Source organism: Oryza sativa, chromosome 5 (genome assembly GCF_034140825.1).
Source record: "Oryza sativa Japonica Group chromosome 5, ASM3414082v1".
NCBI classification, from domain to species: Eukaryota; Viridiplantae; Streptophyta; class Magnoliopsida; order Poales; family Poaceae; genus Oryza; species Oryza sativa.
Window position 1 is genome coordinate 18393700 of NC_089039.1, and position 16410 is coordinate 18410109.

Below are 16410 nucleotides of genomic sequence, written 5' to 3' on the forward strand. Positions count from 1 at the left end.
TCGATCCTACAAATTAATGGAGAAATTTTACATTTGTTTTGAGAGGATACCGAGAGTAACTATATTTTATTTCTAGTGTGTAGAATTTATAAATTCTACACTATAAGTACTAAAAGGTGTCAATATTTTTTTTAAAAAAAAAAGAATTGGTACCTCCTAGTACCTATCAAGGATGGTGAAATTAATCCCTCGAGGCTTGTTTTAATTTCTCGAATAGCTGAATAGTACTTAAATGATTCTGTGAGTCGATGGTGCAAACGAATAAATTAACTATTACAAAGTTAACAAATAGATTTGATATAGTTTTCTTTTAAGAAATTCATGTAGAATCGTTAAAACCAGCTTGGGAAGTGTACTGTTGCATCGATCCATAATATTTTTTATGGATAAGAACACACCCTAAGAATAAACATTAACTAGTCAGAATCGCTAGTTTTTTTTTATCAAAATCAAGGTTCAAATTCATAATATCTTCATGTCTACTAAATAGCTTCGCAATTGCACTTTGACGCTATCACAGGAGGAACGGGATCTATGTGCAGTGGTGCTATACTCTCTTAAAATTGGTAGTAAAAAGTTTTTTCCCGCTTTGAATGGTATAGTACCTATAAAATTACTTGCTGAAATTTGTATGATTTGTCTTAAATTTTAATTTAAATATAATGGTTATCTTTTTAATTAGAGCACTTGGGGCATTGTCCCATTACTTGATATTGTCTTTTTCTTTCTCAACTGTAAAACTTATTGACTGTGTGTGTGCGCAACGGTGCATGTCGACAGATACCGGAGACGTAAACTATTTCCATCATCTAAAACAATGTGCGTCCCTAACTCGCTACACACATCTGGAGCCAAGGAAAGATTAACTCATCAATTGAGGAATCAGATTATCTATACATTTTTATATGGGTCAAAATAAATGAGCTGAAAAATGGATACAAATCAAAACGAGCACACTATGTAATTAATGAATTACATAGATACTTCACGCATATCATTATTCATTATTCCGCGCTATATATATATCGAAAATATACGCAGAAATTACGGGATGTATACTTTCTGCAACAACATTTCGTTGTATTCAATTCTCTGCTCCAAAGATCCTCTTTTCAGCACACCCATGTAGAAATACTATCCACATATAATATCAAGGCATCTTTTAATCTCATCTGTTTCCCTTCCTCTAATCGCAGCAAAGGTCACACAGCCAGCAGCAGCATAGTGCGGCGATGCTGATAAAGCACAACCAATAAGTACATCATTATTCAGACAATAATTTTAAAATTAGAGCATATGGATGGGGAGTGTATTTTAATTAGTTACCATCCATCGATGAATCTGGTCTTTCTCCCGCGAGCCGTCGTTCGTCCGCGGCCGCCGTGCTCTGAATCCACCGTCGGGTAGCCTGACGAAAGCGAAACCAAATTAATAACAAAAAAAAAAACCAAAAGTATGATCGATGCTAGAAATTAATTAAGACCACAGAAGTGTACTCCCTCCGTACTCATAAAGGAAGTCGTTTTGGACAGCGACACGGTGTTCAAAACACAACTTTGACTTCTTGTTTCAAATAAAAATATTTATTGAAAAGTGATATATGTATACTTTTATGAAAGTATTTTTCAAGACAAATTTATTCATATAATTTTTACATTTTCAAATTCAACAACTTAAGAGTTATTAATGATTTATATTCTCAAGGTTTGACTTAAACATTGTACTAAACGACTTCCTTTATGAGTACGGAGGGAGTACATGTATATATACTTGGTTGCTTAATTAATTGACCAATAATTAAATACCTGGTGGTGGTTGCAGGTTCTTGTTGTTGCTGTCCATGCTAGCTACACACTGGCTGCGTTCTACTGCGAATTTATAGCTAGCTAGCTCGCACTACTAGATCAAGGAGAGGTTTCTTTGATCAAGTAGCTAGCTGCGTTAATTTCTTTGTCAAATTTGTGTTGTTTGAATTGAGATGAAGAGAAAGGCTAGATCTCCCTGGGGTTATATATAGCCGATCGATATAAAGCGGGGCACATACGATCGATGCGTGCACGTATGCAAAATCAATATTCTTTTCGGGGGTTTCACATGAGAGCTACAGCTTGCCGATCAAAGTTGGCAATCAAAAGATTCCTCAAAATTGAAGAAAGAATAATGTTGAAATGATCGAAAGGAGATTTATCTGATGCTCTCGATCTCGATCGATCCATATTGACTTTTGGTTGGTGCATGGAGAAGGTTAGGGATCGATGCATGGATAGGTTGCAAAGCAGGCTGGTTGTCTTCCCAGACCAATCGAATCTGTCTTTGTTGCTGGGGATGCTTCTTGGACTGAACTTGGAACAATTAAAACCAGATCAGCTAGCCGCGGTTTTGACAAAAACTAAAAGTTCAGAGAGTGAAATCGATAGGGCTGATTAATCGTCGCTTGTCGGCAAACGGTGCTGATATTGGTGATGAAATGAGAATTATTAATTACTGAAAGAACAGGGTCGATCAGTTCCCGGCTTCTGAATTAGGTTCAGGTGCGCATGCATTCATAAAGCATGCAGTTGATTATAGCGAATTGGATGGCCTCTCAGGGAGGCAGTAAGAATCTATTTTAATTTGTTCTTAACAGAGGATGGAGTTTGTTCTCCATAAATTACAGTTGTTGCTACTTGCATTTGTTGCATTGCTAACTAGCTAGTAGCAGACATCGCGATATGTATATACTCTTTTTATTTCGATAATATTCTTTGGAAATGGCAATTTGTTCTCTACATTCACTGTAGTTCAATGTCCCAGCTGTCAAAATGAACGAAATGCCGGTTGTTGGCTTCTTGTTTCAGTACTAACAGTAACATTCTGTGTATTCTAGGGAAGTCGATCTAGCTATGTGTAGTGGTTTTCCAACTGTTGTCAACAAAGAATTTATAGTTTAAAGTAAACTGTTGATCTCTAGATTTAACAGGGTTATATATGCATGCATGGTAAAAAAAAAAACTAGAACCCACTTCTTAGAGCCTTTATCTTAGATGTTGTGTATGAGAATATTTAAAAACATGTATAACTAATGCCGACGTAACCCACTTCAAATTTAGCAGCTAGCAAAGTCGCACAATCAGAAAAGGTTTTCTATGTATCTAAAAAACAATTATGTATACAGATATATCCTTAAAGAAAACCACAGTTGAAATTTGATGGTAATAAATATTATGCACATGGGGCTGCTCTTTTAATAGGATTTTAATGAGGTTGGAGAGCTGCCATTAGTTTTCATCTTTTAGCATGTGGTAAGGGGTGATGTATTCCGAGATGTGTGAATGCGGTGTGTCTCTTCCGTGTAATAAAAACATAAGTATATTGAAAGGAAAAGGAAGCCTAACATCATATATGTCAATTATCAAAGACGACAGAGTTCTAAAGATGGTGTCTAGGTTTTCTACTTTGTAACCATCAATATTTAGTGTAGATATTCATTAGCTAGAACCCTTAGTAATTATCCCCAGCTAACAGTTCTAAAAAAAAACTATGTGAAAACCCTTGCAAAATTTTTATTTTCTATTTGTCTTGCTGAAGTTGCCATTTAAAATAGGAAGTCATTGTGACTCCTCAATCTTCCTCCCCAATTCTCTCTTCTATCGTCTCACATTTCCTAGTGTAGCTTTTGTGGCCACCCCCTCCCCCTAACATGCATATATACAAACGCCCCACAAAAAAAAGTCTTATCGTGAAGGTAGCATCATGGTGATTTCCATGGCTTCTTTACAAAAGCAGGAACCATGGCCTTGTGTCAAACTCTTGTGGGTTTATAAACAAATATGACTCATATCTACTAGATGGGAATCTCATACGTTGTTGCAGGAGAATTATATGACAAATAGTAGATATGAGTCATATTTGTTTTCTCTTACTTACTATACTATATGATTTCTTATAAGTGATTTTTATAAATTGTACACCTTGATCAATAATTACCTGGGTCGTTATAAATAACTGAGATGTATGAGTGGCTCTTTGGGAGAAGATATGTAATTTCACCCTTGATGAATCATTCAAAGACTAAAAACAATTAAGATGATGTGACTTCATGAGAAAAAAGAGAATTAACATTAAATGGTGGGGATATACTTTATAGATATATATATAGGATTTCCATGGTCTCAGTGCAATGACATCTTGGTTGGGTTGAGGCAAGAGGGGATTCTGTTATAGCTGGATGGTGAAAATAATGTCTTATATATATAGACAAAATGTTAGTCTTCCAAGCAAAACCCAAGCTAGGGATGGCAAAAAATTATCCCATTTTTGTCATGAGTAACACCCATCACTGACGATTCTAGATAGCATGTAAACAGTTAGTAACAAAAAGGATCTTAATAAACATTACGGTTCTTAGGACATTCACAACGGAGGCCACTCCTACGAGTGACCTCATGGAGAAAAAGTGTGCCATGTGGCATGGAGCCACACGTCTAGAAATTCGCTTGCCCCACGGTGCAAGGTGATCTCAACTCTCAACTGACATCTTTAATCTCAACTAACTTTTGATCCTAACAATTCACCAATAGAACCCTAGAGAAAGATACTAATTTAAACAATTGCCTAGTAGTTCAAAGGTCCCTCGGTCGTTCCCCGAACTTATTTTCATTGTTCTCTAATCCCCATCTCGATGGCTCAATCTTTGTTCACTATGAGTTCTTCCACACACGCATCCTGGCCCTCTAACGAGCATCACAGCCTTGTGGCAATGTATGATCCGCCCCACACCTCAGATATCTGGCATCACAGACTATACCAGATCCACTCATTAGTGTAGGCATCTCCTTTGCCTCTAGCCACCACCATACACCTCCCCCCCTCCTTTTCTAATCCAAACAACGCAAATCAAGGTGGTGTGTGGGACGGCAAACTAGCTCAACAACCAGCAATCACGACGGTGGCGGGATCCTCTAGGCAAGTTCCTCATAGCCACTGTCCTCCTCCCTTTAGATCCTCTCTCTCCACCCACTGATCCGGCCACTGTACCTCAACAAACATTTAACCTATTTGAAGTGATGTGTGGTTTAAGCCTAAATGGCCCAAAAATGTTGTAGTAGTGGCGGTTTAGTACACTACAAGAGATCTTATGATAGGTGACGTTTCATTTACGTCACAAACACATAAAATTTCGTCATATTTCGTAATCTGTGACGCTCGCGTGACGAAAATTCATTCGTCACCTATCATGCGTCTCTAAAGGCGTTCTATGACGAAACCTTCTTTTTTCGTCATTAATCTAGTGACGATCCTTCTATCGTCATAACTTTGTGACGCTCATATTCGTCATTATCTAGCCTAAAAAACGTCATGAGATTCCATATGGCATGATACGGCCCATGTAGTGAGCAAGCTGTTTTTGGGCTAGGCCTTTTTAAAGCCCATATAGTGAAAAACCTATTAATGAGTTAGGCATATTGTAAGTCCAATTAGATTTTAATAAATTCAGCCTAATTCATGTATATTGAATTAAATATTGAGTGGGCCATGCATATTCAAAAAGCCCAGTAGGCCCAAGCATTGCAACAAAATAGCATATGGGCCATGCTTACTCAAGAAGTGTCACGCCCCGAACTAGTCCCGACCGGAACTAGCCCGTGACGCTCCAAATTAACCTGTTAATCGATACCAGTCCCAGGAAACAGTGCTGGTATTACAGGGAGACAGAATATCACAGCAACAGAGGTCTCTTTATTATAGAGTAGATGTACAGTCATGTTGGGCTGCGGACAGATCCCGAGCTCACAACTGCATTACAAAAGGAAAGCGGAAGCCAGGACTTGGACCAATCAACACAGGCGCGACTTGGGAACTAGGCCGAAACCCTAAAACTCATCGTAGCCGGCTTGCTCCTGGAAGAACTCCTCATCAGCAGGATCCGCTTCATCTTCTTCAGCAACTGGGGGGGGAATTATTTATATAGAGCAAGGGTGAGTACGGGAGTACTCAGCAAGCCATGGGAAATAAGTGTTTAATGCAGGCTTCAAGGAAAGGCTGATGTTTTTGTAATTAATTTTTATTTGAACTCTTTTCTGAAACAACTAAGTGAGTGCTTCTCAAACGACACGGATGAGACAGTGCGTCTCATCCGGTCGGAGTATGTGCAATGTATCAGTCTTTAGAATTTAAACAAGGTTGGCACCCGGCCAACAGCTTTTTCAACGGCCACCCGGGCCAACAACTTTTCAAACGGCCACCCGGGCCTAGCTGATCCCATCAGCTGCAGATTTTTCAAACACCGAACCCCTTTTCACACAGCAATTTCACAAGCAGTAGTCAAACCAAACTACGCTAGGAATCACCTCACATCCGCCCATGACCGTGGGCACGGCTGTTCGAACAGTTTGTTAACCTCTGCAGAGGGGGTACACTTTACCCGCACGACATTACTAACCCGGATCACCCAGCCCGTGGGGATCAGCCACGTCGGGAGACCTCCAAGCTTTCATGACAAGGCATTTCCAAAGCCGACACAGGTTTACCATACGCCGACGAGAGGGGTCCCAGACCAACAACAGGTTAGGTCCCAGACCATACTGTGCCAGGAAGCCCAGGGGTCCTCCCCGACACCACCCCGGCGAATCCACATGTCTCTCGGCATCAAGGCTCCCCTGATAAGCTAGTTACTCAGCCAGGGGTGTCCCATTCCACCCATGTGGTCGTACTTGTCTTATGTTTGGATGAAATTCCAAGGAATCGGTCCTTAAGTGCGAGAGCGGGAAACCGTACACCCAGTACGTTTCCCGGTCCGCGGTTTTGGAAATTTATTTAGTTCGCAAAGACCGACCCAGGTGTCGGGTTTTCCAAGTCTTTTGTAAAACTCCAGTTTTACCCAAGTTATTACTCAGATTTTAAGTTTGAAGGCGACCGTCGATACTGGCACAGGGTGCACGAATATCGAGGCGCAACTGGATGGTTACAAGGGGACATGGTATAGCAATTAACAATGGAAGGATCAAATGCAACAAGTTAGGTAGGTCTGCCAATCTGCCTTGCAGACGGAACAACAGATTAAGTGCAATCCTATCAATGCATAATATTTTGCAAGCAATATAATTAGATTTCAAATATAGGCTCAAGATGTTCAAAGGTGGCTTGCCTTGCTCGAGATCTAGAGCTTGATCCTCGAAATCCTCGCACTGCGGGTCTTCGGGCTCCGAAACTACACGCGAAACGGGACAACTCAACAAACGGCGAAAATGAAACCCTAATAATGACCTCTAAGCGTGCCATTAGATAGATCTCGAGATTTGAGGAATTTTGGAAGTTGAACGGAGTCAAACGGATCTAAGGTTAGGAAGATATTGAATTTCTAAGATTATTGGATTTTTTGGTCTAAAGGAAAAGGATTTAATTAAATCCTTTTTTGGAAAAGAAAAGAAAAGAAAAGAGGGAGGGATTATAGACTTTTCCTCGGGCGGCTAAGGCGCGGCCCAAGGGAATTGGAGCGGACCGGCCGAGTTAAATGGGCCGGCCGGCCCAAGGCGGCCCAAGTGCGCGCGCGCGGGAGGGAAGAGAGAGAGAGCGCCGGTGGACCGGGCTCACCATGCGCGGTCCCGGGTGGGACCCGCTTGTCAGCGGCTCGGCTCACCGTGCGGAGGGAGTACGCGGCTCATGCGCGCGGGCGGGGGAGGGACGCGGTGCACGCGCGCGGTTCGCGGTGGACGCGGATGCGGCGGGCCCACGCGCAGCCTCACGGCTCGCGGTGGAACGCGCGCACGGGGAGGGACTGACCGGGGTCGGCTCGACCCGGTCTAGGCTGAGCTGGCGCCGACGTGGCGCCTACGTGGCTGCCACGCGGGCCGGCGGGAGGTAGACGACGACCCGGCCGCGAATGGACGGCGGGCGGCGGCGGCGAGCGGCGGAGCGAACCACGGCGATACGGACAAAAGCGAGCACACCGGACGGTTGCTCGTGATGAGGGGAGACGAGCCAACGGCTCGGATTTGCCGGAGGAAGCTTGACGGCGGCGAATCGTGGCGGCGACAACCGGCGGGGAGGGAAGAGGGAAACGGTGGCGAGGCCACGAGGGGTCGATTCCCGGCGGTGAGAGCATCTACGCGGTTTCGGGAACTCGATGCTAGCGTCGGATTGGACGGAGCTACGCCGAGCGAGGCTGGCGACGTGTGGGTGCTACGGAGCTCGAGCGGCGACGGCGGCGAGCACGCGGCGAGCGACGACAACGGTCGGGGCGGCGCCGGCTAACTACGGGGAGTCTACTCGAGCTACTACCGAAAGCTAGGGGGAGGAGATGGAGCGAGGAGGAAGAACGGAGGGAGGCATCACCGAGATGAGGAGGGGCGCTGTGACGAGAGGCCGACGGCGCGGGAGTAATCTCTCCGGCCTCGGGCCGGGGAAGAGGAAGGAGAGGGCGCGGCCGAAGTCCCCTTCCGTGTCCTTGCTCGTGCCGACTCCTTCGACACGCGCAACAACGAACAGCGACGGCGAACAGAGCACGGGGGCGGCAGCTATGGCGAGGAGGCGAAAACGAGGGAGATTGGAGGGGAAGGAGCTGGGGTTTAAAGTGGGCGGCAATGTCGGTTTGGGAACCGACTTAGGGCGGTCAAGGCGCGAGCTGGCGCTCGGCGGTCACGGCCAGAGCGGCGACAGGGAGGATGATGCCGGCGGGGGAAAAGGGGAAAAAGGAGGGGGAGAAAGGGGCTTGCCCTTTTGCCGATTCGGGAAAAAGGAGGAGGGGAGCGGGGGCGACGCGGCAGAGGGAGGAGGGGCGCTGCCTCCGTCCCTTGGCGGCTTGCGCGCGGAGTGGCGGGGCCGGGCGGTGACGACAGCGATGACGGCGGGCGGTTTGGAGCGGCGCGACGACACGGGCGACAGACGCGTGCAGAGGCTGACGGCGGCGGCGACCGGGCGGTCGGCCACTCGGCACGCGCGCGCGGCTTGCAACGGGCGGCGTCCGCGCGGGCGTGCGCACGCGAACACGGCGCGCGGGAAGTGGTAGCGAGGGAGCGGAGAGGGAGGACTTCGCTCGGCGCGGGCGGCTTACGCAGGCGCGGCAGAGCGAGGAGAGGGGAAGGGGGCGCTCGGCGCGGCGGCTCACGCGCACGCGCGCGGGCGGTGCGGAGGAGGAGGAGCACTCGGCGCGGCTCTTCGCGCACGCGCGCGCGGCGCGCGGGCGAGGCGGAGCGGAGCTGAGCGGGGGGGGGGAGCGGAGCGCGCCGGGGAGGGGAGAGGGCCGGGGGAGAGGGGGAGATGGGCCGGGAGGAAATCGGCCCATCGACCCCCGGGGGAGGCAAAATAGACTTTTGCGGAGGAATTTGATTTGGAAGGATTGGATTCGGGATTGGACTCGACGATAGATCAGGGATTGAGATCTTGAGATGGCACGGACACTAGACAACAAGCAAAGAAACAAATTTCGCAATTAGGGTTTTTAAGAGATAATTTTCCCGCTAGGCGCCACGACGGAACGGGCGCTACAAGAAGCCCATATATCAAATGGATTCAGCCCAATTAAAATTCAATACAAAACCCAATTAACATCCACACATCTGATAGCCCAATTCAGCGACGTGTTTACTCAGTACATGACCATATCCTATGTAGCAAAATAAGCAACCACAAGTCACTAATGAACATAAAAGTCACTCGCCAAAACAGAAGTCGCATGGCTAAATAGTCATTTACATTCGCTAACCAAACCAAGTCACGTGTCGAAATGACACCAATCAAAAGACAGCCATCTCCATCATGAATCAGCAAATCGACATGAAGAGGATAGAGAAACCTGCATTGCATGATAAGTAGAAGAAATAATAGTAAATGAAACTTGTTACATATTGAGCAGACACCTAACAAACACACGGAATGAGTGAGGAATAGTAAAATTCATGAGTTAGGCATAGCACAATAAGAAGACGTAGACATAACAAATTCAGTTGTACATGATTTACCTCTATACATGATTTAAAAACATAATTCAGTACACTGAGTGATTGAGATATCTAAAGAGTAGCTGCATCATTACCTGATAACTACAACCTGCCCATGCATTTTGTCATCTCTGATCATGAGAACCTGCATCCTGCAACTACGTAACCACAATGAGGCGTATGATCAATCTCACATGGCTCTCACAAAAATGCAGAAACAGATATTGCATAAACACAAATAAAGAAACATTTTTCAGCAAAATGGAGATAGAAAATCTGAAGTTACTTATATACACTAACAACATTGTATCAAAAGCACGAAATACAACTATCTGTATATATAGCACATGTTGCCCTATAATGAAAATAGTACTTCTAGACAGCTCGCTGCAGCAGCATAGAACAGTAAGTCGACAATGAAATCACGTCCACATCAAGAACGAAGCAAATCGGGTCCTACCTGCTACATCACAGCTAAATGAACTTATGTGAAAAAGTTGTCAAAAGTAAAGTTGTAGAACTCATTGAGATCTACCAATTTTCTTTTGGTCATTTCTCCATCCAAGTTTAATTGAACTATATAAAATTTGAATTTTAAAATATAAGAAATTCAAATAATTTTTCGGGTAGTAAATGATTTCAAATGGAAAAGCTGTCAACAACAAAGTTGTATAACTTATCAACATCTACAACTTTTGTTATGGTCATTTTTTTATATGACTTTGTTTGAACAGTTTTGAATTTGAATTTTAAATTATGACAACTTCAAACAACATTTACAGGTACTAAATGATTTCAACTGAAAAAATCATCAATAACAAAGTGGCATAACTCATCAGGATTTATAACTTTTATTTGGGTCATTTCTTCATTCGGTAAAATGATTTGTAACATTGTTCACAAAATGTACGTATCTCTTATTACTTTGTCGGATGAAGAAATTACCAAAATAAAAGTTATAGATATTGCTGAGTTATACAACTTTGTTGTTGATGACTTTTTCAGTTGAAATCATTTAGTATTTGAAAATGTTATTTGAAGTTGTCATAAGTTGAAATTCAAATTCAAATTATTGAAACAAAGTAATATAGCAAAATAACCAAAACAAAAGTTGTAGATATTGATGAGTTATGTAACTTTGTTGTTGATGAAGTTTTCAGTTGAAATCATTTAGTACTTGAAAATATTGTTTGAAGTTGTCATAATTTGAAATTCAAATTCAAATTATTAAAACAAAGTCATATAGCAAAATGACCAAAACAAAAGTTGTAGATCTTGATAAGTTATACAACTTTGTTGTTGATAATTTTTTCATTTGAAATCATTTACTACCCAAAAATTTATTTGAATTGAGAGGAGGGAGAAATAATAGACTTTTTGGCGAGGGAGGAGAAAAAGGATTAGGCCAGCGGCCCAAGAGGGAGGAGGGGAACTGGGGAAAAGGAAGCCGTCCCAAGGAGGGAAAGAGAAGCGGGCTGAGGGAGGGAGAGTAATACTTGGGCCGAAAAAGGCCCAAGGACAAAGAGAGTGATTTTAATTTGTTTTCTATTTATTTTAATAGGTTAAATGAATTTTGTGTTATTAAAATTAGTTATTGAGCTTCTAAAATTCACGGAAAATTTCAGAGAATAATTTAGACCACGTAGAATATTACAAAAATATTCCCGTCCATGATTTTTATAGGAAAATTTTAGTTTCTTCATTAATTCACTTGATTAAATTGCTTTAACTATAAATATATTTTTCTATAAATGCATTATATAAATCTGTGACATTTGCTTTGTGCCCCTTATGACAAATTAATATTCGTCACGATATCCCATCGAAATACTTTATGACGATTTCTAGTTGGTATTAACGACGAACACCTTTTTTTCGTCACTGAGCCAACCCATCTCATACTAATCGTCATAAAATGGAATGTGCTAATGACGAATAGCTCCGACGTCACGAGAAATTCATCACATAAGGTCATATTTCTTCTAGTGGTATCGAATGATGGATTTTTAAAGCAGGGGGGAGGCTTACCGCTGAGTGGGCCTCAGCCCTAATGAGGCAATGCGCCCTTTGCAAGGCACAAGGGGGCCCTGCGGCAAGGGCATGGCGCGGGCTAACTAAGACGGAGTGGCGGCTTCGAGAGCCATAGCCAATTACCACGTCAATGCCCTGTAAATGCCCTTACTAGACCTATATTTGTGATAATCCCCCTCATCTCAAACTGTACAGGAATTCAGGAAATCGTCTGAGACATACCCTATATCATTTGTGAACCATTTCATAATGTCCCTTCTGTACCAACGCATATCATATATAGTGTACTGGCATATATGCTTTGGTGGGCATCAATTCTCGCAAAAAAAAAAACGGAAAAGTACAGCCCCAAGATAGCCACCAAAACTAAAAGACTATATACTCCCTCTATCCCAAAATATAAGCATTTTGGACTTTGATGCGGTATTCAAGACACTGTTTTGACCAACAATATATATAAAGTAAGATGTTTAAAATAAAAAAAGTTACATATTATGATAGTTTGTTTAATGAAAATCTGCGTACTAATATCAATTTTACTTGATTGAACTTTTTTTTTGCTATTAATAGTCAAAGTTAAAAATGTTTAACTCGACACTATTCTAAAAATGCTTATATTTTTGGACGGAGGGAGTATGTAATTATGTATGTGCTATTTAAATAAGTTCAAATGAATAGATTAATTAAGACAACAGGAAGAACAACACTTTGCTAAAAGACAAGGTTTGTAAAGCGAATTAAACTCCAACGACCGTTAAAGTTCTCCCATTACGTTAATTCAGACACCATATCCGCCCTAAAAAGCCTTTTTCTTTCACTCTCTTGCTGCTTTTCTCGGCCATCAGTTGTCCATGTGGATTTATATTCTACAAGCAGAGCACAGCACGATTGAGATTCGCGTGGTCTCTGCCATTCAAATAAATATAATCTTAGATATCTCCCGCGTCCACCAGTTTTCTTCCCTTTCACTTTCAGCGACATCTCGTATCATCATGCTTTATATAGTTGAGAATTTCTTTTCGTATTTTGAAATAACATTCTGTGCCCGCTGCATCTCTAAAAATGCACTCTCTTTGTTTTCAAATGTATGATGTTATTAACCTTTAGGTATAACGTTTGATTATTCGACTCATTAAAAGTTTAGTGCAAAATATATAAACAGAGTGTTTAAAGTATCTTTAATGATATAAAAACAAGTAAAAGACAATACTTGTAGTTTTATTGAATAAAACGAATGATCAACCGTCATACAAAAAATTAACAGCGTCGTATATTTAAAGCCAGACGCGCATAACATATATATCATTGTCAAGGGAAGGCCCTCGATAGCGGGGAGTCGTGAGACCCCCCTTTCGTGAGTTCGGCCGGGGGCAGAGGCTCGCCTCTTAGAAATCACGTGTTCGCCCCTAAGACTGCCGGCTAGCTTGCACACAATCGAATTATACAGGTTCGGGCCGCTATGGAGCCTAACACCCTACTCTTGTGTTTGGGATTATGGATGAGTTTTACAAGGGTTCCTTTACTCCGGAGAGCGCTCTCGCCTTCCTTCTCCTAGAGTTCAGGTTTTCTGAGAGTCGTCCCCTTGTCTCGGTGGGCAAGGTCCTCCTTTTATAGCTTAAGGGGATACCACATGCGCCGCCTCTACCTACCCCTCCATGGGAGGGGGACCCCACTTTACTTTGACCGGGCCTCGATCCGTGCCTTCGCCCGGAAGCTAAGCAGCAACCAGTCCTTGAGTGGGACCCCGCGCCCCCCCCCCCCCCCCCCCCCCCCGCCTGACACGGGGGACAGCCCTGTCATTCCCTCATAAATGAGCGAAGACTTGTGGTAGCCCTCCTTCGAGTGACGCTCCGATGTGACGGGTCATACCTACCTCCACTTCACCGGATACAGAGGCGACGTGGGGGCACGGCCGCCCGTTCAATCGGACGTGACCGGCAACAGGCCGGTCACAGACTGGTCACATCCGATTGACGGGGGTCAGTTAGGCACACCGCACGTCTGCCCTTACCGCATTAAATGCAGTGAGGGACAGTTGGGGCGCCGCGTATTTATGGCTGTCTAGCTTGGGTCCCCTTCTCGCTCTCTCCCCCCGCCACGTGGCAGCTGGGCGAGGGCCTTGGGGCGAAGCAGCGGGAGAGCCCGAGGGGGCGATGTCGCGCCCCGAACCCCCCCCCCCCCTCCCCCCCCCGGCCGCTTTCGTGACTCGCGAGGTGCGAGAGTGGGGCCAGCTTGCAGAGCCACGTGGCTGGACGGGAAGGTAACTTCCCTTCACTTCGCATACCCCCGGGCCCATATCTCCGACAATCATCGATAGAGCTCTCAAGCGTGCAGAGGGCACTATAAGAGGAGCATATATGCATATGATTAAAAACAGAGGGCACTCGATCTTCACATGAATGTAGAAAATGCTTATTTTGTGTACGACAGTCGATACATAAATATATATTATCAATAATAACAAGGGAAGAAAGTATATATAGATGCCTCAAGACGTACTATATACTCTATATACGTACTGCATGAGAGAAGTACAATATATATAATATATTACGCCAAATTAACATTATATTGGGAACAAACTCATCTAAACAAGTATAAGGACAGACGTCCATGCGTATATAATTAACAACCCTCGATTTTCACAATGATCTGGAGCAAATATGTGATACATATATATATATATATATATATATATATATATATATCCCTTCTTCAGTCGCAGCACAGCTCGCAGAGCCAGCAGCAACAGAGCGCAGCAATGCTGAAAAAATTAAGAACAAACGCATATAAATCAGAATCAATCAATAAGAAACATCAGTAATTAAATAGCCACTAGCCAAGTGACATATATACGCACTTGAAGATGGGAAAATTTTTTTAAAAAAAACCCTATAGCCAGGATGAGAAGAAACAGAGATTAATTAACTCAGAATTAATGCATGGCATCAAATATAATGTTCTGATTATCTAAAAAATATATATATAATGTTCTGGAGTAGTGGAGTATACTGTATATATACGTACCATCCTTCAATAAAGCTCGTCTCCCCACGTTTAGTTGAACGGCGGCAAGATGATCCACAGCAGCGTCCCTTCTTCTTCCCTGCCTGCTGCTCCGAATCCAACCTCGGGTAACCTACAAACACACATGATTACGAGTACTCTAGTTCAAGCGAGTTAAGCACAAATTAATCGGACAGCTAGTTTAGATTTCAGAGATGGACGAACAATTAAAAGTTTAAACGATAAAGAGAGAGATGGGTTAACTAGCTTGTGGTATTTGTCATACAAATGTATACACGGAGGTTAATTAATTGAAGATTAATTAGAAAGCGAGCAATTAATAGATATCAATGGTCACCTGGAGGAGGCTGCAGCTGGCTGTTCTTGTTGTTCTCCATCGAGATCAGAGAATTGCTGTTACTACGTATACTTTGTGCTAGCTTCTAATTAGCTTATTGCATGAGCTGCAGCTAAGCTAGCGATAGCTTCAAGTTGTTTCGGTTGCTTGGTGTTGGTGTGTGTTATTGAGATCGACCCCTCCATGTGTTTATATATATATATAACATCGACGCACACGCGCACTACGATCACCAGAACAAACTAATTAACAAAGCAGATATGCTTTTCTGTTTCTGAATTACTTGCCATTTAACTTTTCAGATGGTTGCTGGATTTGAAGTCCAAAGGCTAGCAGAAGGCTGACAAAGTGACAATGCCTTCGAAAGGGGAAAAGAAGAAGATGACCCTGCGACTATAATGTTGTAACGTAAGAGTTCGTCAGCTATATAGTGCTATTTTGTTGACAAGTTGGAGAGAGAATCCTTGTTTGAAAATAAATTAAACTAGCAGAATTTTGCGAAGTTATTCGCTAGTTAAGTACCAGTGCTAACTTATTACTGAAAATCCTCTTGTAAGAGCTAGTAAATCTAGTAGATGAATCCAAAATTAATATTTTCTCAATCCACTGTACGTTATCAGTGCAGTACGAGGCAGATATTTTTCCTTCAATTAACATGCAGGTAATAAACTTTAGCCCTTGGGTTTGTAATTCAAACAAAAAGTTTGGAGACTTCCTTTATATCTCTGTATTTAATACTATCTTAGTAGTCGTTCTAGACATATCTAACATGGGAAACAATAACATTTGATAATTATTTTTTAATACTGTGTATTCCTTAAAGTTATTAAAAATATAATGGCATAAAAATGGTTTTTGATCCCCTACCATTTTATTTTCCTTCATATAACTTTGTCTTTAATAAAAATTTTACTCCTGCATTTAAATTGTCCTTAATATTGCATGCATCATTGTATTGTTTCTACAACAAACAAAATGATATTTTTCACAATGCAAATATTAACACTTGCATTAATTATAAATCACTGACTATTTGAAAACAGAGGATTCTCCTATCCAAACTTTTATGAACACTAATTTATTCTATTTTGTACACTA

At 42.7% G+C, this 16410-nt stretch overlaps 2 long non-coding RNA genes across 2 annotated transcripts; both read right to left on the reverse strand.

The window, feature by feature from the left end:
• Positions 1-874: 874 nt before the first annotated feature.
• On the reverse strand, positions 875-1980 carry LOC107281029 (uncharacterized). The gene is made up of 3 exons (XR_001545915.3): positions 1806-1980; positions 1327-1408; positions 875-1235 (listed from the first exon to the last, which is right to left on the reverse strand). It is a non-coding gene; the product is annotated as an uncharacterized lncRNA (long non-coding RNA).
• A 12358-nt stretch (positions 1981-14338) lies between these two features.
• On the reverse strand, positions 14339-15701 carry LOC107281035 (uncharacterized). Its single transcript, XR_001545924.3, has 3 exons — positions 15313-15701; positions 14976-15087; positions 14339-14712 (listed from the first exon to the last, which is right to left on the reverse strand). It is a non-coding gene; the product is annotated as an uncharacterized lncRNA (long non-coding RNA).
• Between the last annotated feature and the right edge of the window lie 709 nt (positions 15702-16410).